This window comes from Anabrus simplex, chromosome 1 (assembly GCF_040414725.1).
Source record: "Anabrus simplex isolate iqAnaSimp1 chromosome 1, ASM4041472v1, whole genome shotgun sequence".
Taxonomy (NCBI): domain Eukaryota; kingdom Metazoa; phylum Arthropoda; class Insecta; order Orthoptera; family Tettigoniidae; genus Anabrus; species Anabrus simplex.
Genome location: NC_090265.1, coordinates 582,755,010 through 582,780,791, shown reverse-complemented (window position 1 = coordinate 582,780,791; position 25,782 = coordinate 582,755,010). Strand labels below are relative to the sequence as shown.

Here is a 25,782-nt window from a genome sequence, read left to right as displayed (position 1 = left end):
AATGGTGATTTTTACTCTCCCACAATATATAAAATACAAGACCAACCTGACTGGAAATCGATCAAACTGTTTGGAAATCCAATTCTAATTTCTTTTTCTCATGTGCATTTTTCAACGGGAGGATTAATAAGGGAGATAACATGAAAGGTCGGTTTTCAGGCTAAGTCTATCGGACATAGCCCAAAAAGTGTTATACGTGGAGCAGATTCCTTATCTATCTAGATAAATCATATGGTAACGACCGTGTATCTGTGCATTGACTTTTTTGGCGAAATTTTCGTACAGCTTTCCGTTTAAGGGGTAATAATGACCACCTGCATATTGTTTAGCTATAGTTTCCTGGAAGTCCTAAATTTTACCCACCCCCCCCCCCCCCGCCCAAAATCAAGATTGCCTCACAATCTGCCACACGAGCTGAATAATTGAAATTAAGCAAATTTATAAGTTTTAGCCGGTAACCTACGGAAAACTTCCAAGATCTTTAAATATTTCACTTTTTATGCCGAATAATATCGAAATATAGCCAATTTAATGACGGTGCAGACCTTTGTTTCGAGGTATTTCGCGGCTAAACGGTAAGTCCTATCACAAAACGGATGGCACGATCTCCGTTCAATTTCGAGTGATCTACAACTTTGGTCCTGTGATATTTTGTCGTCTCTCTCCCTCTCTCTCCCTTGTTGTTGTTTGAGTCATCAGTCCATAGACTGGTTTGATGCAGCTCTCCATGCCACCCTATTCTGTGCTAACCTTTTCATTTCTACGTAACTATTGCATCCTACATCTGCTCTGATCTGTTTGTCATATTCATACCTTGGTCTACCCCTACCGTTCTTACCACCTACACTTCCTTCTAAAACCAACTGAACAAGTCCTGGGTGTCTTAAGATGTGTCCTATCATTCTATCTCTTCTTCTCGTCAAATTTAGACAAATCGATCTCCTCTCACCAATTCGATTCAGTATCTCTTCATTCGTGATTCGATCTATCCATCTCACCTTCAGCATTCTTCTGTAACACCACATTTCAAAAGCTTCTATTCTCTTTCTTTCTGAGCTAGATATCGTCCATGTTTCATTTCCATACAATGCTACGCTCCACACGAAAGTCTTCAAAAACATCTTTCTAATTCCGATATCAATGTTTGAAGTGAGCAAATTTCTTTTCTTAAGAAAGCTCTTCCTTGCTTGTGCTAGTCTGCATTTTATGTCCTCCTTACTTCTGCCATCGTTAGTTATTTTACTACCCAAGTAACAATATTCATCTACTTCCTTTAAGACTTCGTTTCCTAATCTAATATTTCCTACATCACCTGCCTTCGTTCGACTGCACTCCATTACTTTTGTTTTGGAATTATTTATTTTCATCTTGTAGTCATTACCCAAGACTTCATCCATACCATTCAGCAACTTCTCGAGATCTTCTGCAGTCTCAGATAAAATAACAATATCATCGGCAAATCTCAAGATTTTGATTTCCTCCCCTTGGACTGTGATTCCCTTTCCAAATTTCTCTTTGATTTCCTTTACTGCCTGTTCTATGTAAACATTGAAAAGGAGAGGGGACAAACTGCACCCTTGCCTCACTCCTTTCTGGATTGCTGCTTCCTTTTCAAAGCCCTCGAGTCTTATCACTGCAGACTGATGTTTATACAGGTTGTAGATAATTCTTCGTTTTCGGCATCTGATCCCTATCATCTTCAGAATCATAAATAGCTTGTTCCAATCAACATTATCGAATGCCTTTTCTAGATCTACGAATGCCATGTACGTGGGCTTGTCCTTCTTGATTCGATCCTCTAAGATCAGACGTAAAGTCAGGATTGCTTCACGTGTTCCTACATTTCTTCTGAAGCCAAATTTATTGATCTTCTCCCAACTCAGCTTCAACTTGTTTTTCCATTCTTCTGTAAATAATACGTGTTAAAATTTTGCAGGCATGAGATACTAAACTAATGGTGCGGTAGTTTTCACACCTGTCAGCACCGGCTTTCTTGGGAATAGGTATAACAACATTCTGCCGAAAATCGGATGGGACTTCTCCTGTCTCATACATCCTGCACACTAAATGAAATAACCTTACCATGCTGGTTTCTCCTAAGGCAGTCAGTAATTCAGAGGGAATATCATCAATTCCAGGTGCCTTGTTCCTATTTCGGTCACTCACAGCTCTGTCAAACTCTGACCTCAAAATTGGGTCTCCCATTTCATCAGCATCAACAACCTCTTCATGTTCCAGAACCAAATTATCTACATCATTACCTTGATACAACTGTTGGATATGCTCCTGCCATCTTTCTGCTTTGTCTTCTTTCCCTAGAAGTGGCTTTCCATTTGAGCTCTTAATATTCATGCACCTAGATTTCCTTTCTCCAAAGGTTTCCTTGATTTTCCTGTATGCAGCATCTAACTCTCTCCGTTATAGGGTAGATTTGACTGTATATTTCGATGGTTCGTAAATTCTGTGCTTTTTACACGTGTATTACTTAGTTTGACACACTTATAGGAAAGGTAGAGTCATCGAATTTGGCACGCACATTGACACGACCGATGGCTATATGCAAACCCAATTTCATGATTCTAGCTTCCACATAAGTGAAAAATAATGTAAAATGATGAAAATGTACTCAAATTTCACCCCATTCAAATATCGTAACTCAAGCGAACCCATAAATATGTGAGATACGAGAAAGTGTTTTAACACCAGACATATAGAGCGATTAAAGGGACGTCTGAAGGTGCAAACCGTTTGTTTGTATGATGTACCGTTTAGGAGCAGTAAATCTCGAAATGAAGGTTTGCACTTTCAAACGTGCCCATGCTTATCTGTCATCTATATAAATATAATCGCAACGACCGTCTGTCTATACATTGGCTATTTTGGCGGAATTTCCGTACAGTTATCCGCTTCAGTTGTAATAATGACCTTCTGCATATTTCTTAACTTTGGTGTCTGTTTGTCGGTTTGATTGTATGAGCTTTTATAACTTGAAAACTACTGAATATATTTCTACCAAACTTGATATTTAGAATCCACCTGCCCTTGTGTAGGTTTTAGGGCCAATATTATTTCTGAATACGTAATTTACCGGGGGTTTATCGGAAACCGGAACCATGATTTTACACTTCCTCAAAATATGCACATCCGAAATTAATCGAAATCTACAATCCTTAATGGAAATACATTTCTAAAAATTTTGTTTTCTCATGTGAATTTTTCGACAGGAGGATTAATAAGTGAGATATCATGAACGGTTGGTTTTGCAGGTTAAGTCCGGCGGACGTAGCCAAAATGTGTTGTACGTAGTGCGGATTCCTTATCCATCTATATAAATAAATTCGTAACGACTGTATGTGCCTGTACATTGACTACTTCGGTGAAATTTTTGTACAGATACCCGTTTGAGGGGTAATAATGATCGTCTGCATATTTTTCGGTTTAATTTCCTGAAAGTCAGATTTTTACCCCCTCAACCAAAATCCAGATTGCAGCATAATCTGCCAGACAAGCAAGAAAATTGAAATTTGGCAAAATTATACGTTTCAGCCTGTAACGAACGAAAAACTTCACAGATCTTTAAATTTTTCATTTTTTTATCCCCGAAGAATTTCGAAATATGGAAGCAATTTTAATGATGGTGCAGACCTTTGTTTCGAGGTATTTCGTGGGATAAACGCGTAGTCCTATCACATAACGGATGGCACAATCTTCGTTGAATTAGGAGTGATCTTTAACTTTTGTCTTATGACTTTTTGTCGTATCTGTATCGCTTATACGTTAGATTCGTCTCTATTTCTCGATTTTAAGTAAACTTGGACTCATTACCTATATAATTCATACTTTCAATCACTTACAGGGAAGATAGTATGATCAAACTCTACACGAACATTGGACCACCCAGTACGCATATGTGAGCCAAATGCTATGTCACATAATTATCCGAAAAGTAATGCAATGTAAGATAATCTTACACAAATTTCAACCTATTCAACGTTTCTGACTCAATCTGACCCATGTATAGATGAGATGCGAGAAAATATCAGAGGACCAGCCATTTAGATCTCTAAATACTGCTCCTTACGGTACAATCCTTCTTCAATATGACGTACCGTTTAGCAGCAGTTAATCTGTAAATGAAGGGCTGCAATATTGTAAACATGCATATACTTTCATTTGTCCATATATATATATATATTCATTGATGTCGATTTTTAGCGATCGAGAAAGGTGTGTCTGCTATTGTAATCAGTACTCCCTACACCGACTTTGACTGCTGGCAGTAGGAATGGGGTCCTTCTCCAACTCCTGTGTAACTGGAATTAGTAAGGGGGGCCTACCATTTTAATGAATAATTCACTTCTCGATTTGTCTTGCAGAAGGTAAGGGAGCATGCAGTTTTGTTCGAAAGTCCCCTACCCTATTGTGTTTGGCTCTAGGCCAGGGTGCCCGCCATTATAAACAAATGTTCCAATCTAAAATTTGACTAGCATTAGGCATAGTGGCCTGCTATTTTCATGGAAACTCACTAATTCTGTGTGACTGGCAGTAAGTTGGCTGGCAGCAGTAAAAAGGGCCTGTCATTATAATGATAGCTGCACAATTCAATTTTGACTGGTGGCAGGGAAGTTGCCTGCTGTTATAATAAAATCTCCTCAACTGTAATCTGTCTGAAAGTAGCAAATGGGTCTGCCATTGTAACTAAAACTCCCCAAATCGATTATGACCGCGCAGTAGGCAATGGGGCATGCTATTATAATGTAAACTTGCCAACTCGATTGTGAATAGCAGTAGGCAAGTGAGCCTGCCGTTATCATCATAACTCCGCAACCCTCTCTTTACATTGGAAACAACGTATGGGGACCTCTTCATGGTATTTCTCGGATAAGGCTAAGAGACATGCAATTTTAAAAGAAATCTCATTTACTGCACGCGCAGTCTTTACGTCAATATCCCTATACAATGTAGAATACCGTAGCGAAGCACGGGTATATTTGCTAGTCTACTATATAAAATTGAATATTTGTTTGTTCGTCCCGACTGGACTAAAAACTACTGGACAGATTTCGCACAAAATTTTACAATTAGTTCTTATTACTCCTTAGAGGGTTTAGGAAATGGTTTGAATGAAATCCGTTCGGTAGTTTCTTTAATAGGCAATTTTATGTAAGTAATTTTATTGCAAAGCCGCACCAAGATTGGATGGACTTGATGGACAAGCTGTCGCTAGGCAACAGGGACTTAATCTGAATCATGATAGTCCGGTAAGAAATGCTGTATACTGTATAGGATGATGGGAACACAGTGCCATGTTTTGTAAAGTACGTTTCTTGTTAGGAAGTTCATGATCGTGAAAATAAAGATGTCTGACAGTTTGGATAGGCTCAGTGCAATGCCGTGAATAGAATGTAGAGTACATATCTTGTTCATGTTTTCCATGGTGGTGGTGGCAAAAGAAACAAAATGTGTGCAATTGGTGTCTCTATAAGCGGAGAACTAATTGAATACCGTTAAAAGATACGTAATTTATTTGTGTGCTTGATCTATCGGCGGAGCACTAAAGAAAAATTGATTGCAAGCCACGTATTAGCATCATTCCTAACGGCATGCCATTTCTTTCCAAAGGACTGCAGTTACCGATTCGCTTTGGCATTCTCAATAACCATCAACAAGGCACAAGATCATTCGCATCAAGTGTGTGGACTAAATCTTTAAAATCCACGCTTTTCACCTCGTCAGTTATATGTTGGATGCTCACGAGTGGAACAGCTGAAAAATGTGTTTGGTTTTGCACAAGACGGAAAGACCAGAAATATTGTATATCCCAAAGAACTTAAATAAACCTTTAAAATTTAATTAATACACAGAATACATTTAATTCATTTTGCACATATAAACGTGTCTGCTTTCTCTATGTGTAGGCCTACCTATTTACGAAGAGAAAGAGGCAATGCAAAACCGAGTAAAATAATGGAAAATTACCGATATAAACGTCGAATCCATTGTGTTTTTTTCTCTGAGATGAATTGGGACGGGGGCTGAGATGATGTGAAACGTAACTAGTCTGAAATGATCGAAATTAGTGTGGAATCCACAGATTTTGGATTCGCAAGGCTCATTGGTGATAGTTTTAATAACAGTTGGAATCGCGTATACCATCTCTTGAGAGGACTGGTAAATATAATTATCACTTACTAATTTCTTGAAGGAATCAAATACTTCGCACTCATTTTGGGCTTCCACATAGACAAAGTTTTACTAGAAAGTAAAATAATCTCAAACTTAAAATCGAACACATATAAATAACTTTCAAACGACATAATAGATTGGAAAATATCAGTCAACGTTTCAACAAAGAATTGTACAAAAATTCATTTCACACATAATTAACAAGTAATAGAAATCTTGAGGGTAAACATTAAAAATTATCCAGATAATGCCTAGTACTACAGCTAGTGATATTAATAATAATTTGCAGGTAATCACTAAAACGTTAGAAAATACAGATAAATAATTATCCTAAAGCTAATGATTTCTATATTAGTATTACGTTGTACGTGCATAACTACTAGTAGTGAAGTAAGTATGTACGTAATGACATTAGAATTACAAAATTTGTAAAATAGATAGTAAGGAGGAACTTATCTAACTACAATGTGTATGCTGCATACTGAAACATACTGTACTCCCAAATTTGTAAGCACCTGCAGGCGTGTAAATTTATTTTAAATAGGAAGTACCCTAGCGCTTGAGTAAGCGCGTATTAATATAGGTATCTAAGATTAGTACCACAAGGAAGTGAGGTAATTTTACCATTTCTCTACTATTTTCCCTTACACCAGACGTTATTAGGATGGAAGAAGTTTAATATGTCTGCTCAGATGGAAAGTTCACTGGGTAGCGTTGGTAACGGTGGTACGGCTCGAAAGAAAATTAATTAAGCGTTGCGGCCCGCCTGTGACTGAGCTACGACAAAGTATTCGCGGTTACGAATCTTGTGGCTACCAACTAGGATTCAGAAAAGAGTCAGTGCGAGTCTCACCGTCAGCAGCCCTAAAATTTACTTCCCATAATTTCTAACTCAAAACCAGGTAGATGTCGGAATGTATCTTAGTAAAATCCACGGTCTCTACATTCCCAGTACTGACCATGTTCATCGAACTATAGCCGAAAAACCTTGAATGTCGCTGCGTTGTTAAATTAGTAGCAATAAATAAGATATCATACTCTGATCGACCTAAACTAGAAACAATAATTACTCGGAAAAAGCATGTGCTTTAATATAAAGGATTAAAACTTGGGAGACAAAGATAAGACACAGCTAATGACATAAAGTCACAAATAAAGACTCTAATCGAATTAGGTGTTCATATGTGACTTGTTTATACAGAACAAGGAAATATAGGATCGAAAACTCTTTATTTGGAGACAGACTCATTTTAAGCCCATTAAATATGGGTAATCAACCAAGTCTTATTGTGTAAATGTTGTTATTTTTACGAATTTCTATTTATTTTTCCTTCAGTACTCACCCCAAGATCTACGTAAGTGAGGTAGATGGGATAAGGCAGCACAATGCACACAGCTAGCACCCAGGTGCCGACAGCGCAGAAAAATACAGGTAGTCGTGGCTTGGTAGGGTCCATAACTAGCCGGTACCGGTCCACAGCGATGAGAAGAAAGGTAAGGGTCGATACGTGGAGTGGCATGTCCTGAAACAGCAATATCATAATGGTAGAACACATTATTTTGGTAAGGACTAAAATGTTATAGTTTTGAATGATAAGGTGAACATTGATAGGCTTTCGAAAATATAGTCATTGAATCGTGCTGAGAGAGTTCCTAGAATAGTAAATAAAACGAAAAAAAGTGTGTCATATTCGTGCGGGCCATACATTATCTGAAGGTGTACAGGGACTTTGGCAAGAACTGGAGTAGAGAAAATAGCTCTGTGCTTGCCGCTTCTGGCACTAACAGTTAATCTGGCACTAATTGATAGTGCAGGTTCGTTGAACACCTCTTCAGAAGTGGCTGTTCCTTTGCTACACTTATGACCAAGAATCGAACTCGCGCACAATCAGGTCGACGAAGCATTCGTTTACAACCTCAGCTTAGTAACCCCCTGGAACAGTGAATAGTTTTCCAATATTCCTTTCAAGTACCGGCGTACCTCCTGGCATCGAATCCAAGAACATCATTACGAAAAAACAAGTATCACATGTATAAGTTTTACATAACTAGCTTGGTAACGGTCAGGGATACAGTACAATTAACTCTTTCGTTTATTTATTTATTTATTTATTTATTTATTTATTTATTTATTTATTTATTTACTTACTTACTTACTTACTTACTTATCTATTTACTAGCAAATGTACCCATGCTTCGCTACAGTATTCTACCTCGTATACGAATTTCTACGCAACTGACTGTATTATTATTATTATTATTATTATTATTATTATTATTATTATTATTATTATTATTATTATTATTATTATTATTATTATCATTACATATAACTTTTACATAAAATTTAAAAAAAATTAAATCTTTGCAACCTAAAGTCTAAAGTAAACTAAATAATGTATCACTAACTAAACTAACTAAAGTTAGTAAAGTATTACTAAAGTATAAGCTGGAACACATTACAATAAACAACCATATTTACTCTCATTCATGCATCCCATTCACTCTCAAGAAAGAGTGGAAGTGCTTATAAGATGACAATGGCAAAGGATTTTAAACTTTGTCCTAGATTTAGCTTCCCTGATGTCATTGGGAAGTTAATTCCAACAGCTCGTGGCGGTACACGCAGTGAGTAAGATTAAACTAAATTGCATATCTCTTAGCGCTATCAAAGGAACACCACGGGGAGGATCACAGACGTTATTTCCGACGTAAGGTGCGCGTTGGAGACTTTGGTAATAATGGCAAGCCACGTCTCCTACTAAAACGGCAGACTCACGTGCCTACTGCAGTTCACAATTGAGATGGGGAGCTTTCGTTTCTTAATGCTAGTCACAATCGTCACAATCGAGATGGAGGGATTTGATTACAATGAGAAACGCAGCTCTATCTAACTTATAATGGATCGAGATACGACAAAAAGTCATAGTACCAAAGTTGTAGGTGTCTCAAATTGAGCATCTGCTGTGTTATTTGCCTTGTGATATGACTTACCGTCTAGAAAACATTTACCTCTAAATTAAGATCTGCACTGTCATTAAAACTGTCTCCATATTTCGATATTTTTTGGGGTCAAAATGTTACACAATTGAAAAGCTTGTAATTTTTCCTCAAATAAAGGGTGCCTAGGTTTCGGGATTAGCACTCGCATACATACGGATAAATTAAGGAAGAAAATAATACAGTTAAGAAAGTCGACATTAACTGAAAATAGGATAATAGTTGAGGACAGCCGGGTAGGACAAATATGTAAATAGCCTACTAAGTGGACGTATTGGAATAATGATATGTCCCTCATTAAATTGTGAAGACATGAGTTACAGACTGAAGAAAGCGGTAACAGATGAGAAATTTAAACGCAGGGATTCTTCGGTGAACAGATTAGATGATGACTTATGGTGTTATTACTTAAGGCTAAAGAGGAAAAGCAGTCGCAAGAAATTAAAACAGAAAACAGAAGTGGAAACTAAATGCAGTACAAATTACAACATATGCCAGAAAACACCTTGCGGTGTGAAATAATGGGCTACACTCCGCTGTACTGTTGAAATATTAACAGCCACCTTTTGTGCTGTTCGAAGACGACTGTAACTTCCAACGGTATTCCGCAAATATCCTGCAAAATAGCAGCCTGACCTCTCTTTCGCCTTCTACCCTAGGAACATCCACGAGTTTACACGAATAATGACAAAAATGTCTTATGCTACTTCCCTGCTGGCAAGCAGACAGAACGTTGCCATGGTAACCGATAGATTTGTTGTCGGTCAGCCAGGGTGTCCGTTGTCCAACTCAGGCACGAAACCGGCAGAAATGTACTCCTTCATTTGAAGAGTAAGCGAAATTATTCACATAAAAACTTGTTTAAAATGATGGGATGTTTCACATGTAGTCTATGGATTTACAACATATGCCAAAAAGCACCTCGTGGAGTGAAATAATGGGCTACACTCCACTGTACTGTTGAAATATTAACAGCCACCCTTACGAGTTAGTGCTATTCGAAGACGACTGTAACTTCCAACGGTATACCGCAAATATTCTGCAGAATAGCAGGCTGACGTCTCTCTCGCCTTCTACCCTAGGAACAACCACGAGATTACATTATCCTGAAAGTGGTGCTCGTAAAAACAGGTGGGTCTGAGTAGCACAGACGGTTAAGGCGCTGGCCTTCTGACCCCAACTTGGCAGGTTCGATCCTGGCTCAGTCCGGTGGTATTTGAAGGTGCTCAAATACGTCAGCCTCGTGTCGGTAGATTTACTGGCACGTAAAAGAACTCCTGCGGGACTAAATTCCGGCACCTCAGCGTCTCCGAAAACCGTAAAAGAGTAGTTAGTGGGACGTAAAACAAATTACATTATTATTATTATTATTATTATTATTATTATTATTATTATTATTATTATTATTATTATTATTATTATTAAAACCAGATGGGCTCTGTAGAGAAACCGAAGTAATAGATGGCATTAGTGATGATGAAGCTTTTTTGTCGTAGTTAAAATAATCCCATAATAGGATGGGATTAAATCTGCTCTGGTTGTACTATAAATCCCCCGTCTGTTCCGAGATTTTTGAACCATATTCATATCTATGCCTGCTCCTGAATGAGGTACATTCAGGGAAACGGGGTGATCTAGCGAGCGGTGTTTACTGGGATCTGGAAGTCAAGTAGGTATGACAGAAACATGATAGTGTTGAACTGTAGAAGTACTGTAAAGAAAGGAATAGAATTAATTTAATTATGTACTTACCAGGTATTGTAATAGGAGTTGAATCATGGCTGAGAAATGGTATAATGGATGCAGAAATTTTCTCACGGAACTGAAGTGTGTATCGTAGAGATAGGAAAGGAATGGTAGGAGGGGGAGTATTCATTCTGGTGAAAGACGAATTTGTAAGCTACGAAAATGTTAAAGATGACAAACATAAAATTCTAGGTGTAAGTCTCACTTAAAATATAGGCAAATTGAGTATTAGGAGAGTACAGACCGGGAAAGGGTAGCGCTGACACTGATTCAGAATTATTTGATAAGATAATCAGTTGTGTGGGAAACGATATGGTAAAAAAAATGGCGTATGACTTTTAGTGCCGGGAATGTCCGAGGACAGGTTTGGCTTGCCAGGTGCAGGTCTTTTGAATTGACTCCTGTAGGCGACCTGCGCGTCGTGATGAGGATGAAATAAGGATGAAGACGACACATACCCCGTGCCACGAACGACATGGAAAGGAATGTGATAGCATCGGGAGATCTCAGTTTACTAAATATCGATTCGGAAGGTAATGCGAACGGCAGGAATCATGACCAAAAAGTGACAAATAAGTTAATATGGGAAGGATAGCTGATTCAGAAAGTGACGGAACCAACTAGAGGTGAGAATATTCTGGACGTGGTGCTGGTAAAACCAGGTGAGCTCTGCAGAGAAACTGAAGTAATTAGTGTTCATGAAGCTGTTTTTGTCTTAATTAAAATTAAATGTGATGGAAAGGAAGATATTAAAAGTAGGAGTATTAGGCAGTACCATATGGCTGAAAAAACAGACATATGGGCGTTTTCAAAAATAACTATGATCAGTGGGAACCAAACCAAACTCCACGGCGCAACAGCCCCGAAGGGCCATGACATACCAAGCGACCACTGCTCAGCTCGCAGCCTTGCAGGTAACGAGGTGTCGTGTGGTCAGCACGGCGGGTCCTATCGGCCGTTATTCTTGGCTTTCTAGACCAGGGATCAGTGGAAAATGGTAAATAGAAATTTAAACATAACCTGCCATGGGATTATGTCAAATGTTGAGGAATGTAAAAACAGGTTTGTACCTTTAAAGGTGGTAAGTAATGGTAAAGATCCACTATATTATAATAAAGAAGTAAAGAGACTAAGAAGGAGGTGCAGGGTGGAACGAAATAGATTTAGAAATGGCTGTGGAAGTAAGGAGAAATTGAAGGAACTTACTAGGAAATGGAATCTAGCAAAAAAGTCATTAAGGATAACATGTTGGCAAGCATAATTAGCACTCATGCAAATTTTAGAGTAAAATGGAAATGTATGCACAGGTACCTTAAGGCAGGAACAGGTTCCAAGAAGGACATTCCAGGAATAATTTATGAACAAGGGGAGTGGATCTTTAAAAGACTGAACTATTCAGTCAGCAGTATGTAAAGTATATTGGTTACAAGGATAAAGTCCAGAAAGATTAGGTGATTAATATTAAACAATACATACATACATACATCATCATTATAGACTGTTATGCCTTTCAGCGTTCAGTCTGTAAGCCTCTGTGAATTTAATAAACGTTGCCACAATAATCGATTTGCAGCTAGTGTTGTGGCCTCATTTACAGTAGTTCTATACCTCTTATCTTTAAATCGTTAGAAACTGAGTCTAACCATCGTCGTCTTGGTCTAACTCTACTTCTCTTACCCCCATAACAGAGTCCATTATTCTCCTAGGTAACCCATCGTCCTCCATTCGCCTCACATGACCCCACCACCGAAGCCGGTTCATGCGTACAGCTTCATCCATCGAGTTCATTCCTAAATTAGCCTTTATCTCCTCATTACGAGTGCCATCCTGCCATTGTTCCCACCTGTTTTGTACCAGCAATCATTTTTGCTACTTTCATGTCTGTTACTTCTAACTTATGAATAAGATATCCTGAGTCCACCCAGCTTTCGCTCCCGTAAAGCAAAGTTTGCCTGAAAACAGATCGATGTAAAGATAGTTTCGTCTGGGTGCTGACTTCCTTCTTACAGAATACTGCTGATCGCAACTGCGAGCTCACTGCATTAGCTTTACTACACCTTGATTCAATCTCACTTACTATATTACCATCCTGGGAGAACACACAACCTAAATACTTGAAATTATCGACCTGTTCTAGCTTAGTATCACCAATCTGACATTCAATTCTGTTGAATTCCTTACCTACTGACATCAATTTAGTCTACGAGAGGCTAATGTTCATACTATACTCATTGCACCTATTTTCAAGTTCCAAGACTGCAGGCTTTCTGCACAGTCAGCCATTAAGACCAAGTCGTCAGCATAGGCCAAACTGCTTACTACATTTCCACCTAACTGAATCCCTCCCTGCCATTTTATACCTTTCAGCAGATGATCCATGTAAACTATGAACAGCAAAGGTGAAAGATTACAGCCTTGTCTAACCCCTGTAAGTACCCTGAACCAAGAACTCATTCTACCATCAATTCTCACTGAAGCCCAATTGTCAACATAAATGCCTTTCATTGACTTTAATTCCATAGTCCCCCAGTATAGCGAACATCTCTTCCCTCAGTACCCTGTCATATGCTTTCTCTATATCTACGAAACATAAATACAACTGCTATTCCTCTCGTAGCATTTTTCAATTACCTGGCGCATACTGAAAATCTGATCCTGACAGCCTCTCTGTGGTTTGAAACCACACTGGTTTTCATCCAACTTCCTCTCAGAGAATGATCGCACCCTCCCTTCCAAGATGCCAGTGAATACTATCCCTGGTTTACTAATCAATGAGATACCTCGATAGTTACTGCAATCCATCCCGTTCCCTTACTTATAGATAGGTACAATTACCGCTTTTGTCCAATCTGAATGTACCTTACCAACACTCCACGCTAATCTTACTACTCTATGAAGCTATTTCATCCCTGCCTTCCCACTATACTTCACCATTTCAGGTGTAATTTCATCTATTCCTGCTGCTTTATGACAATGGAGTTTATTTACCAACCTTTCCACTTCCTCCAGCGTAATTTCACCAAAATCATTTTTCTCCTCCCCATAAGCTTGGCTGTTCGCAACACCACCAGGATGATTTCCTTTTACATTGAGAAGATGTTCAAATATTCCCTACACCACTCTAGTGATTGCCTGGGATCTATTATGAGTTCGCCTGAATTACTCAAAACAAATTTCCTTTTTCCCTCCCGTCCCAAAATTCTTTGTTACTGTCCAGAAAGGTTTCCCTGCTGCTTGACCTAGTCTTTCGAGGTTTTATCAAAATCTTCCCAAGACTTCTTTTTGGATTCAACAACTATTTGTTTCGCTCTTTTCTTTCATCTACGTACAAATCCCTGTCTGCCTCGGCCCTTGTTTGGGGCCATTTCTGATAAGGCTTTTTTTACGTTTACAAGCTGCTCTCACTTCAACATTCCACCAAGATGTTCGCCTTTTCCCATCTTTACACACAGTTGTTCCTAGGCATTCCCTTGCTGTTTCTACTTCATCATCCCTGTATGCAACCCATTCACTCTCTATATCCTGAACCTGCTTACTGTCTACTGTTCGAAACTTCTCACTAATGATATCCATGTACTTATGTCTAATTTCCTTGTACTGAAGATTTTCTACCCTTATTCGTTTGCAAACAGATTTCACTTTCTCTACCCTAGGCCTAGAGGTACATAGTTCACTGCAGATCAGATAATGGTTTGTATCATCGAAAAATCCCAGGAAAACTCGTACATTCCTAACAGATTTCCTGAATTCGAAGTCTGTTAAGATATAGTCTATTATGGATCTGGTACCCCTAGCCTCCCATGTGTAGCAGTAAATAGCCTTATGCTTGGAGATTGTATTCGTAACTGCTAAACCCATATTAGCACAGAAGTCCAGCAATTGCTTCCCATTCCCATTAGCTTCTATATCTCCCCCACATTTACCAGTCTCCCCTTCGTATCCTTCAGTTCTATTCCCAACTCTCGCATTAAAATCGCCCATTACCACTATTCTATCCTTGCTGTTGACCCTGACCACGATGCCACTCAGTGCTTCATAAAACTGTCAACTTCATCCTCATCTGCGCCCTCACATGGTGAATACACGGAGACAATTCTAGTCCTAATTCCTCAAACTGACAAATCTACCCACATCATTCGCTCATTTACGTGCCTAACAAAAGCTACGTTACGTGTAATGGTATTGCTGATAAAGAGCCCTACCCCAGACTTTGCCCTTCCCTTTCTAACACCCGTCAAGTACACTTTATAATCTCCTATCTCTTCCTCGTTATCTCCCCATACCCGAATATCACTTACTCCTACCACATCCAGATGTATCCTCTTTGCTGACTAAGGCAGTTCTAGTTTCTTTCTTCCATAAGCCCCATTAATATTGATAGCTCCCCATAGAATTCCATTTCGTTCGCCAAGTTGTTTCCAAAGAATCCCTCGCCTGTCAAATGGGAGTGGAACTCCGTTACTCCCATAGGTCCTAGGCTTGCTTAAAAAGTTCTGTGCTCGGAAAATCCATGAAGCAGGATGCTACACTACTTGCACATAGTCCAACTGAGGATCTCGCCTCTAACGGGTTATGGACCACCGGTGAATTGCATAGTCCTAGCCGCCTGAGCACAAGGAGGGTCATAACTCAGAATATGTCCGAGACGCCCACTCCCATTCCATAGCAACTGGTATCCCGACTCTCAGGACCACTTACTAGGCCACTCAACCGTTGCCCATGGTTCACGAACTAGGACATGATTACAGTAACCCACATCATGAACCATAATATTAAAGAAGTATTAAAATTTACCTGTGATATCAACGACATTTACATTAAGATATAAAAGCTGAAAACTAGAAAAGCAGATAGAATTGGTAAGATTTCGGGGGATATACTGAAGATAATGGGTTTGGATATAGTACCATATCTGAAATACGTATTTGATTGTTGTTTGCATGAAGGAGATACACCAAGTGAGTGGAGAATTGCTGTAGTAGCCCCTGTGTGTAAAGAAAATGTTGATAGACATAAAGCTGAAAATTACAGGCCAGTCAGTTTGACATGGATTGCATATAAGCTTTGGGAAATAATTCTGATTATAATAGACATGTTCACAACTAAGTACGTTAACAAGAAAGAATGCATCACTACTACACCAGACACAAGACCGTAAGAAATACGGGAGGTACATGTACCACTTTTAACCAATGAATTGCCTTAAGCAACTAATATATCGACAAGGTGGAAAATAAAAAAAATAGTTGTGAATCAGTGCGATACAGACCATGAAGCTGGTTTTATGTAATACAATAGACAAGTTTGCGAAATTGATAACTGGTTCGATGGAAGTCACTTCGGGATTAGGAAAGGTTATTCCACTGAAGCTCAACTTGTAGGATTGCAGCAAGGTATAGCAGATATCTTGGATTCAGGTGGCCAAATGGACTGTATCTCGATTGACCAATATAAGTCATTTGATAGGATAGATCATGGGAGACCACTGGCATTAATAGTGCAATTGGACTAGACAAAAGAATGACTGAATGGGTACCGGTAGCTATATTTCTAGAAAATAGATCTCAGAGAAGTAGAGTAGGCGAAACTTTGTCTGACCCTGTAATAATTAAGAGGGGAATTCCTCTAGGCAGTATTATTGAACCTTTATGATTTATTGTATATAAATGATATGAGTAAAGAATTGGAATCAGAAATAAGGCTTTTTGTGGATGATGTTATTCTGTATAGAGTAATAAATAAGTTACAAGATTGTGAGAAACTGTAAAATTACCCCGATAATGCTTTGAGATGGGCACTAATTAATGGTATGATGATAAACGGGGTTAAAAGTCAGGTGTGAGTTTTACTAATAGGACAATTTCTCTCAGTTTTAATTACTGCGTTGATGAGGTGAAAGTTCCCAAGATACTGTACACATTTCTCGAAACGGTCAACCAACTTTTCGATTCCGGATGCGTAGTAATCACCTCCAGCGCTATGTAACCGCCTGGAGGTATTCATATAAGAAAAGATCTTCATTGCGGTAATAAATAAAGAGCACAGATATCTGCACATGGATATGAGGGTATTTAGGGATTGTAGTAAGGATGTAAAGGGGAGGGATTATACAGTAAGTGTCTGGTAAGGTCCCAACCAGAGTATGGTTCCAGTGTATTGGAGAACTGAGCGCATGTGTGATTTTGTTGCACGATAACGGAACACCTGACTCGGCTCGCCAATTGTTCGAACTGCAGCAGTGATTCAAGTGGGAAGTATGGCAACATCCTCCATATAGTCCAGACATAGCGCCATGCATTTATTGTGTTTTATGTAAGCTGAAAAAGGATCTCGGTGGACAAGCATTCCGAAACGATGAGAAGGTTAAAGCAGCTATCCGGAATCGAATAGTTCCCAGAAATGTTTACATTATCTTGGGGACAATGTAGAAAAATGAACTTATATTGCATGTTGTCGTACGCGTGTTGCCTATGTGTAGGTGTTTTCATAAATGGCCATAACCTGCAAGTAAAAGAAATACTACTAGTTTAGCATTCTGAATCCAACATCAACATATACAAATGCACATTCAACTTTAGTATTTCCAGAGCTTGACACTACCGCTTACAGTACTATAGGTTGAGCCAACTACGAGCCTAACATTACAAGACAAATATACAAATTCACATTTACCATATTAAGTATTTGAAAAGTATTTCAAAATTTTACACCATGACCTACAGTAGATCGAGCGGTTCAGTTACTAACTATTATCGCAGTATTGTAAATACAGTACATTAATATACAAATTCACACATACCCTAAATAATTCTGATGTATTAATACTATAATTTACAATGGGTTGAGCGTTGCATTAAAATATAATACCATCACATAGAAATTTACACAAAATTTACAGAATGCTGGAGACTATTCTTGAAGCATCTTTCGTTGACTGAACCGTCAGCGTACTGGCCTTCTGTTCAGAGGGTCCCGGGTTCGATTCCCGGTCGGGTCGGGGATTTTAACCTTAATTGGTTAATTCCAATGACACGGGGGCTGTGTGTATGTGTTGTCTTCATCATCATTTCATCCTCATCATGACGCGCAGGTCGCCTACGGGAGTCAAATAGAAAGACCTGTACTTGGCGAGCCGAACCCGTCCTGGGATATCCCGGCACTAAAAGCCATACGACATTTCATTTCATTTCATCTTACGCTTTTAGGAAAAGATTCTAATACAGCTGCCGGTAATGCATTCGAATCATCAATTCCCCGATTTACAAACGGATATTTACCCTACTTAGTTTTTCTGCGATCTGCCTTTTACTTTATGTGGATGATCTCTACTGTTTATATAACAGAGCTTTTCTGGTAGACTGTTCAACTCTCCCCAGGCTGCCTTATTCGTGTAAGCATTATACATGGCACATAACCGTATTCGTTTTTTCTTGTCCCCAGTGTCTTCCACTCAAGTTTTTCTATCATACTTGTCACACTACTTCTACGATTGAAATAGTTAAGCACGAATCTTGCAGCCTTTGTTGTACCATCTCAAGTTCCTTAATGAGTCCTGTTGGTATGGATCCCATACGGCTACTCCATATTCCAGGACTGGCCTAATGAGTGAATATAGTCCTGCGCCTTCGCCTGGAAACTGTTGCCCTTTAGCATCCTCATCTCTCTTTACCGAGCTCGATAGCTGCAGTCGCTTAAGTGCGGCCAGTATCCAATAATCGGGAGATAGTGGGTTCGAGCCCCACTGTCGGCAGCCCTGAAGATGGTTTTCCGTGGTTTCCCATTTTCACACCAGGCAAATGCCGGGGCTGTAGCTTAATTAAGGCCGCGGCCGCTTCCTTCCAATTCCTAGGCCTTTCCTATCCCATCGTCGCCGTAAGACATATCCGAGTCGGTGCGACTTAAAGCAAATAGCAAAATAAAGATCTTCCTTTACGTAGATTCCTAGGTACTTGCCTGAGTCACTCTCTACCAGAATGTCGGATCCAAGACAATATTGAAAGTCCCCTTCCCTATGTTTGTTTCCGTTTAATGAGACTGAATTTTTGTGAATTTAGTTTCATTTTCGTATCGAATGCCCACTTATGGGATATATTTATATCGGCTTCTAATAAACTATTGCCGCTAGCAATAACCTATTATGCATTTGCCTGGAGGAGAAGTGGAGAAACCACGGAAAACAAATTTGAGGACGTCTGAGGAGTTAATCGAACCCTCCTCTATACAGGTGGCCTTCCGAGGCTGAGTGAATCCGGTTCTAGTCCTCGTACCACTTCTCAAATTTCGCGGCAGAGCCGGGAATAGAACCCGTGTCTCCAGGAGGGTGGCAGCTAATCACAGTAAACACTACAACACAGGGGAGGACTATTTATTTATTTATTTATTTATTTATTTATTTATTTATTTATTTATTTAATTTATTTATTTATTTATTTATTTATTTATTTATTTATTTATTTAACCCACTTACTGTTGCGATCACTGGATCCACTTTGCCTCATTTTACATTACTGGATTCGTTTTTCCAGTAGTTTAACGTCCCTCTAACTGATAGGCTGTCGGTGGCGATGGGGTAGGATAAGGCTAGGATTAGGAAGGAAGCGATCATGACCTTAATTAAGGTACAGGCTCAGCATTTTCGTGGTGCGATAAGGAATAGCCATGAAAAGTCATCTTCAAGGCTGCCGATATGACGGTTGGGTTCCTCACCATTTCACTACAGCTAAAGGGCATGTGCCGCGCAGCTAAATCAATCCATATTTTCTGTTTTGGCAAGGGATTTGAGACTGAATGCCCACTATGGCCTCATAGATTAAAGATCCAGCAGAGAATCAAGTCGACGTCTAATCGTGGCCTTCTGGTTCAAAACTCAGCTGTTAAACTACTGCTGACCACACTTCCGTTCAGTTTTACTAGTTATGAATATTTCAAATTTGAATGCTTCAGTTCAGAAAATGTTGAGGCTTCATTTTAAAATCATTTTACCGGAACTAATTAATCCTTTGGCAAATTTGAATAGGAGTTTATAAGAGATGGAAAGTGATGTTTAACATGAGACATCATAGATCGAGGTAAAAGATTTTTGAGTAAAATACAGCGATTTGAAAAGGGAGATAAAACTGAAGATGAATAGATTAGATTAGATTAGAATTATATTGCATGAATCCGTCAACGAAGACAAAAATTAGGTACGTCCAAAAATCTTTTTTAAGAGCAGTTCCCCCTATTTCCAAGATTGTCAGTTCCTAATCCATCATGTAATATGATCCAAGTAGGCTACAGAGATTCCCATGCATCGATCATCAAGAGATTTTACTTTTACTCGTGCTTTCCTTAACCTCATTACCACAACTTCCTAACGGCTCCTGCCGATGTAAATTACATCTGACCATATCACTCTGTGGATCAGTTCTAGAGTGTCGGACTCTGAACCCCAAGTTTGAGAATTCAAATCCCACAAAGGAACAGGATTTTTAGAGGATGGCACTCCGTGTCATACAATATAAGCATGTAAAAATATCTCTGGTGACCCATTTGGTGATTACCCATCAAAATTAATCAAACTTTGTCATAGATCCGTTTCAGGCGTAATAATTAATTTCGTGTGGCTATTTCTAGCCGAGTGCAGCCCCTGTAAGGCAGACCCTCCGATGAGGGTGGGCGGCATCTGCCATGTCTAGGTAACTGCGTGTTATTGTAGTGGAGGATAGTCTTATGTGTGGTGTGTGAGTTGCAAGGATGTTGGGGACAGCACAAACACCCACTCCCCGGGCCACTGGAATTAACCAATGAAGGTTAAAATCCCCGACCCGGCCTGGAATCGGACCCGGGACCCTCTGAACCGAAGGCCAGTACGCTGACCATTCAGCCAACGAGTCGGACACAGGTGTAACAATAACCATGTACGTACTTTATAGATTTGGTGTCGGTTTTTCGGTTTATCTATTGTCTTTTAGAGTTCCCATAACAATAGAAGGAAAAATAACGGACGTTATCATCAACGATAGGTTCATGAGACTTCAGCCCCAGCGTCACTTCAGTGGTCAAGGAGGTAATAATATGTAACAGACAAGCATAGACTTTCCCACGACTCTGGGCTAGGAACTGAACCGTAAAAGAAAACCCTGTGATCGACCTAATTCTGTCTCGACTGTTTTCATCTTTATCGTACTTCAAGTTACTACCACGTGCTTTCGAAGAGAAATATCAGTTTAACATAAATCGTTTTAATACAGGCATGTAAATTTACAAAAACTGATGAAGGAAGCACGTAATCTATTACACATTCCCGAGCGGAGAACGGATGCAAATGTTAGTTCTTCTTCTTCTTCTCTTTCTCTTTCTCCTTCGTGTTCTTCTCCTTCTTCGTCTTATTCTCATTTTTTTCTTCTTATTATTTTAGATCTGTTTAGGTCAATACATTGTTAGTTCAGAAGAAAAGTTGGACAGAAAATAAAGGTAAAACATTTTTCCCTTCAATAATTGATCTGTTCAAACAACTGGGCTTCAAACTGTACCGAATAATTCCCTTTTCATATGTTCTTTTCGCGCAATTTCATGTGCAGTACTGTCGAATAGAATGCTTAAATCATATCTGGCTTTAGCTCCGAATGTCATCAGATTTATTTTCAGCATCAAGTGCCATTCAACTTCCACTAAGTAGGGTCTGCCCAGTAGACAAATAATTCAAGACATACATGTCTTGTAATCGAGATGGAAAGAGAAAGCTTTTCTAGAAGGTAAATGTAAGGTTTCGATGTGGAAAAGTCTTCTCTTCTGAGCTCATTTTGTTTGAAATGATAAGTTGGAATGATGGTTGCCTGAACCAGTTTAACGCAATTTTATGCTGCATATAAATGCATATTTTGGTCATGTTAGTGATGTAAGACTATATTTTGAGCATCCTTTAAACTGAGATATCGTTTTTAACAAGTTACACTTATTCCCATACAGTACACTGTAGTAGATAGATTTTTCTTTTCTTTCGCAGGACAGGTAGTCAGGTTTTGAAGACCTGATTCCCAGAAAGAGCTGCTGTAGAGATGTCTCATTGAGTAGGATGTCACTCAAGTAGATATATTTAGCTCAGAAGCAATTAGCAAACTCGGACATTTCGAGTTCTCTCCTGCCCAGTTCATTCCTGACGAGTCCAATTACTTCCAACTGTGGGTGGTAGTGGTTGAATACATCAAGGCGATTGAAAGGAGAACGAGGAGCACTGAACTCTGGAGCGTAGGTTGGCAAGCAAGGTTCTCCTAGATGAGTTTCATATTGCTCCACTCACTAGTGTCAGGCTCCTCACTTTCATATATCCTATCTGACCTCCATTGATCAACTCTTGTTCTTTTGAAATCTCGACGGTATTAGGTTTGTGAAGCCTGGGGTGTCTTTCATTTTCATGTCCTTCGTGAACCTTGCCCTTTTTTTTTTGAATGAATGGATGAATGAATGAATGAATGAATGAATGAATAGAATACTCACCACCAAATGGGGAGGAACTATTCATTTACCGCAATCATAATACAGTACATGCAATTAGTTTGTTTTGATAATATACAATGTTTTTAAATATTACAACCATAGCCTTCTGAGGCATTTCCTAGACCTTAACCATGTTATAGAGTCCAGGATACCTCATCTTAATACACTGGTGGAAAGAACATCCAAACACCAAGAAGAGGTTTAGCTAGAATAACGATAGTTGGTAGACGTGTTTATGTTACAGTGGAAGTGGAATGGTTAGGGAAGGTCAGACCTTTCCTAGTGCATGTATACCATCAAAAATGATCAGTGAAAGCTTACCATAAAATGAATGAAACACATCCACTAGAGAAGGGGTACCATCACTGGCCCCGGTTAGTGGATGTGTAGAGTAGCAGGTTATTAATGGTGCGGGTTTAATTTGGTCGTCAGTTTTTACTGGCTATGGATATGATTCAAACAAAAAGCTGATATATTTGTCCTCTAACACGATCTCCTATTAGCGTCGACAAATGGTACCAGGCATCGATATGAATGTAATTGCCATCAATTGATTATTGTTATGTTATAAAACAGTTCAACTGTGATTGAATCAGTGAAGTTCTACGAACATCTTAGAGTAGAACGAAGAAACCCCAATTATAAGTCTGTCTTCGTGGACAGAGAAAAGTACGAGTCACTTACAGCAAGGTTAAATCACTAAAATTTGGACGAAGGAGGGACGGCAACGACTGCAAGTTTTTGAAGAGATATGAAGTGCTCGAAGTGAATGAAATAATGAAATTAACACACTCCGTTACTGAAGAAGGCAAGATTAAGTACTATGTTTACGATGAAGAACTCCATGATATTCTGCATGATACTCATGTAACGACTGGCCACGTTGGGCGCGACCATGTAATAAAATGCTTGAAGTCAAAGTACATCAAAATACAGAGATGTCCATGTTTATCTTAGCTTATGTGAGCTTTGTTTACAAAAACATAAAGGTCAGAAGAAAGGAATAGTAGCGTAGCCTATGCTGTTCAAAGAGTCAAAATCCAAATCACCAGATGGAGGCTATAAATTCATATTATTTTGTCAGGAAGATCTCACTAAATCCGTTATTCTCTGGCCACTGAAGTCCAAAACAGCTGAGGAGGTATGCGATAACATTATTGGAATTTTTTTGTTGTTAGGCGCTCCCTTAGTGTTGAAGTCAGACAATGGTCAAGAGTTCGTTAACAAAATATGAGCAGCTTAACTGAACTATGGGCCAGTTTTAAGGTTGTGCACGGCCAAAGCCAAGGCAGCATAGGGCAAGCAAATCAAGGTATAGAAAATATACTAACTGCATCGATGCAGGAGCACAACACCGCTGAGTGGAGCTGTGCGCTAAGGTTTGTCCAATTAATGAATAATAGCGCTGTGCATTTTGGAATTAAAAGGTCCCCGTACGAAGCGATGTTTGGATGCTCTCCTAAACATGGTTTGTCTTAACCAAGTTCACCTCCTCAAGCATTGGCGAACGTTCATTCTTAGGGCGACCTTGAAAATATTATTAATCAAGCAGTTGTTTGCAGTGATAAAGGGGCTGAAAGGTTGCAGGATAATGATCACAGCAAATCTCCAGTGCAAAAGGATAACATACCAACTGGAACAGAGGTTGAGAACGGAGAGAAAGAATGTGTTCCAGACAATAAAGAATACTGCTTGACTGATTTAACGAGTCCACTCGTGTTATTTAAAAGCACAGAACTGAGGCGTACAAATGCTTAACAGAACAAGCACAAAGAATGCAGCTGTGCTTAGATCGTCATTTGCGACCAGTGGAAAGGGGATGCACAGTGAAAGTTGCGGTTCCGGACTTCGATCCAGGAATAGGTGATGCAAGGTCGACCTTGGGTGTCATCCTCGAGATGGCTTTTATCGAATCGGGACGAGATATGGTGTGTTGGGCCAGCTATACGCAAGGAAATAAATTGATTGTTGTTAAATATTTTGGGAAGGGACAATACGATATTCGACTGCGACAACATTTTGTTTCAGGTACCAGTTCACTGTTTGCCCTCTTAGAATAATATCAGAAGAGGAAGTTCCAGCAAACAGAACTGTTGCCTAGAAGGCAGTTGCGACGTCTCAGTCGGAAGGAAGTGGACAGAGATTCTTGAAATGCTACTGCCAGCACAAATAACAGATTCTGAAGTGCTTTTTCAAAAAGAAAAATGTGTGCTGCATATCCTTGCTGCAATAAATGAATTTTCAATCCTTTTATTTTTTATTTCCATAAACTAAAATGCACTTTTCAGTGCAGCAAATTAATTTCTTTCTGTTCATGTATGTTGTACTTTGCATGCTATTTTATATGAGTACGTTTTCAAAGTGCAGTTCTTAAATGCGAATTTTGAAATATGACTATGTTTCGCTATTGCAGCACCATGGTTCACATTCCTTACCTCTTGCCGGTAAAGGTGCACCATCACCATACGTTCACTGAAACTTCCACTTCCACTATAACGTTTATACATCTGAAAGCTGGCGTTGATTCAAATTTCCCGCAAATCGCATTAGCTTGGTGCTACTAGTGGCCCCATGACGTTGCATATCAGGTTTGCTTTAAATACACTGACTGACAGAGAAAATGCAACACCAAGAAGGAGTGGTCAGAACTTTATGCCAATTGCAGGGTAGACTGACGTCACTGAGGTATGCTCATGATGTGAAATGCGCCGCTGTGCTGCGCACGTAGCGAACGATAAATGGGACACGGCGTTGGCGAATGGCCCACTTCGTACCGTGATTTCTCAGCCGACAGTCATTGTAGAACGTGTTGTCGTGTGCCACAGGACACGTGTATAGCTAAGAATGCCAGGCCGCCGTCAACGGAGGCATTTCCAGCAGACAGACGACTTTACGAGGGGTATGGTGATCGGGCTGAGAAGGGCAGGTTGGTCGCTTCGTCAAATCGCAGCCGATACCCATAGGGATGTGTCCACGGTGCAGCGCCTGTGGCGAAGATGGTTGGCGCAAGGACATGTGGCACGTGCGAGGGGTCCAGGCGCAGCCCGAGTGACGTCAGCACGCGAGGATCGGCGCATCCGCCGCCAAGCGGTGGCAGCCCCGCACGCCACGTCAACCGCCATTCTTCAGCATGTGCAAGACACCCTGGCTGTTCCAATATCGACCAGAACAATTTCCCGTCGATTGGTTGAAGGAAGCCTGCACTCCCGGCGTCCGCTCAGAGGACTACCATTGACTCCACAGCATAGACGTGCACGCCTGGCATGGTGCCGGGCTAGAGCGACTTGGATGAGGGAATGGCGGAACGTCGTGTTCTCCGATGAGTCACGCTTCTGTTCTGTCAGTGATAGTCACCGCAGACGAGTGTTGCGT

The 25,782-nt window shown here is 39.7% G+C and overlaps 1 pseudogene; it reads right to left on the bottom strand.

The window, feature by feature from the left end:
• The window catches only part of LOC137501836 (prolactin-releasing peptide receptor-like), a 698,893-nt pseudogene that overhangs the window by 432,754 nt on the left and 240,357 nt on the right, over positions 1-25,782 (bottom strand).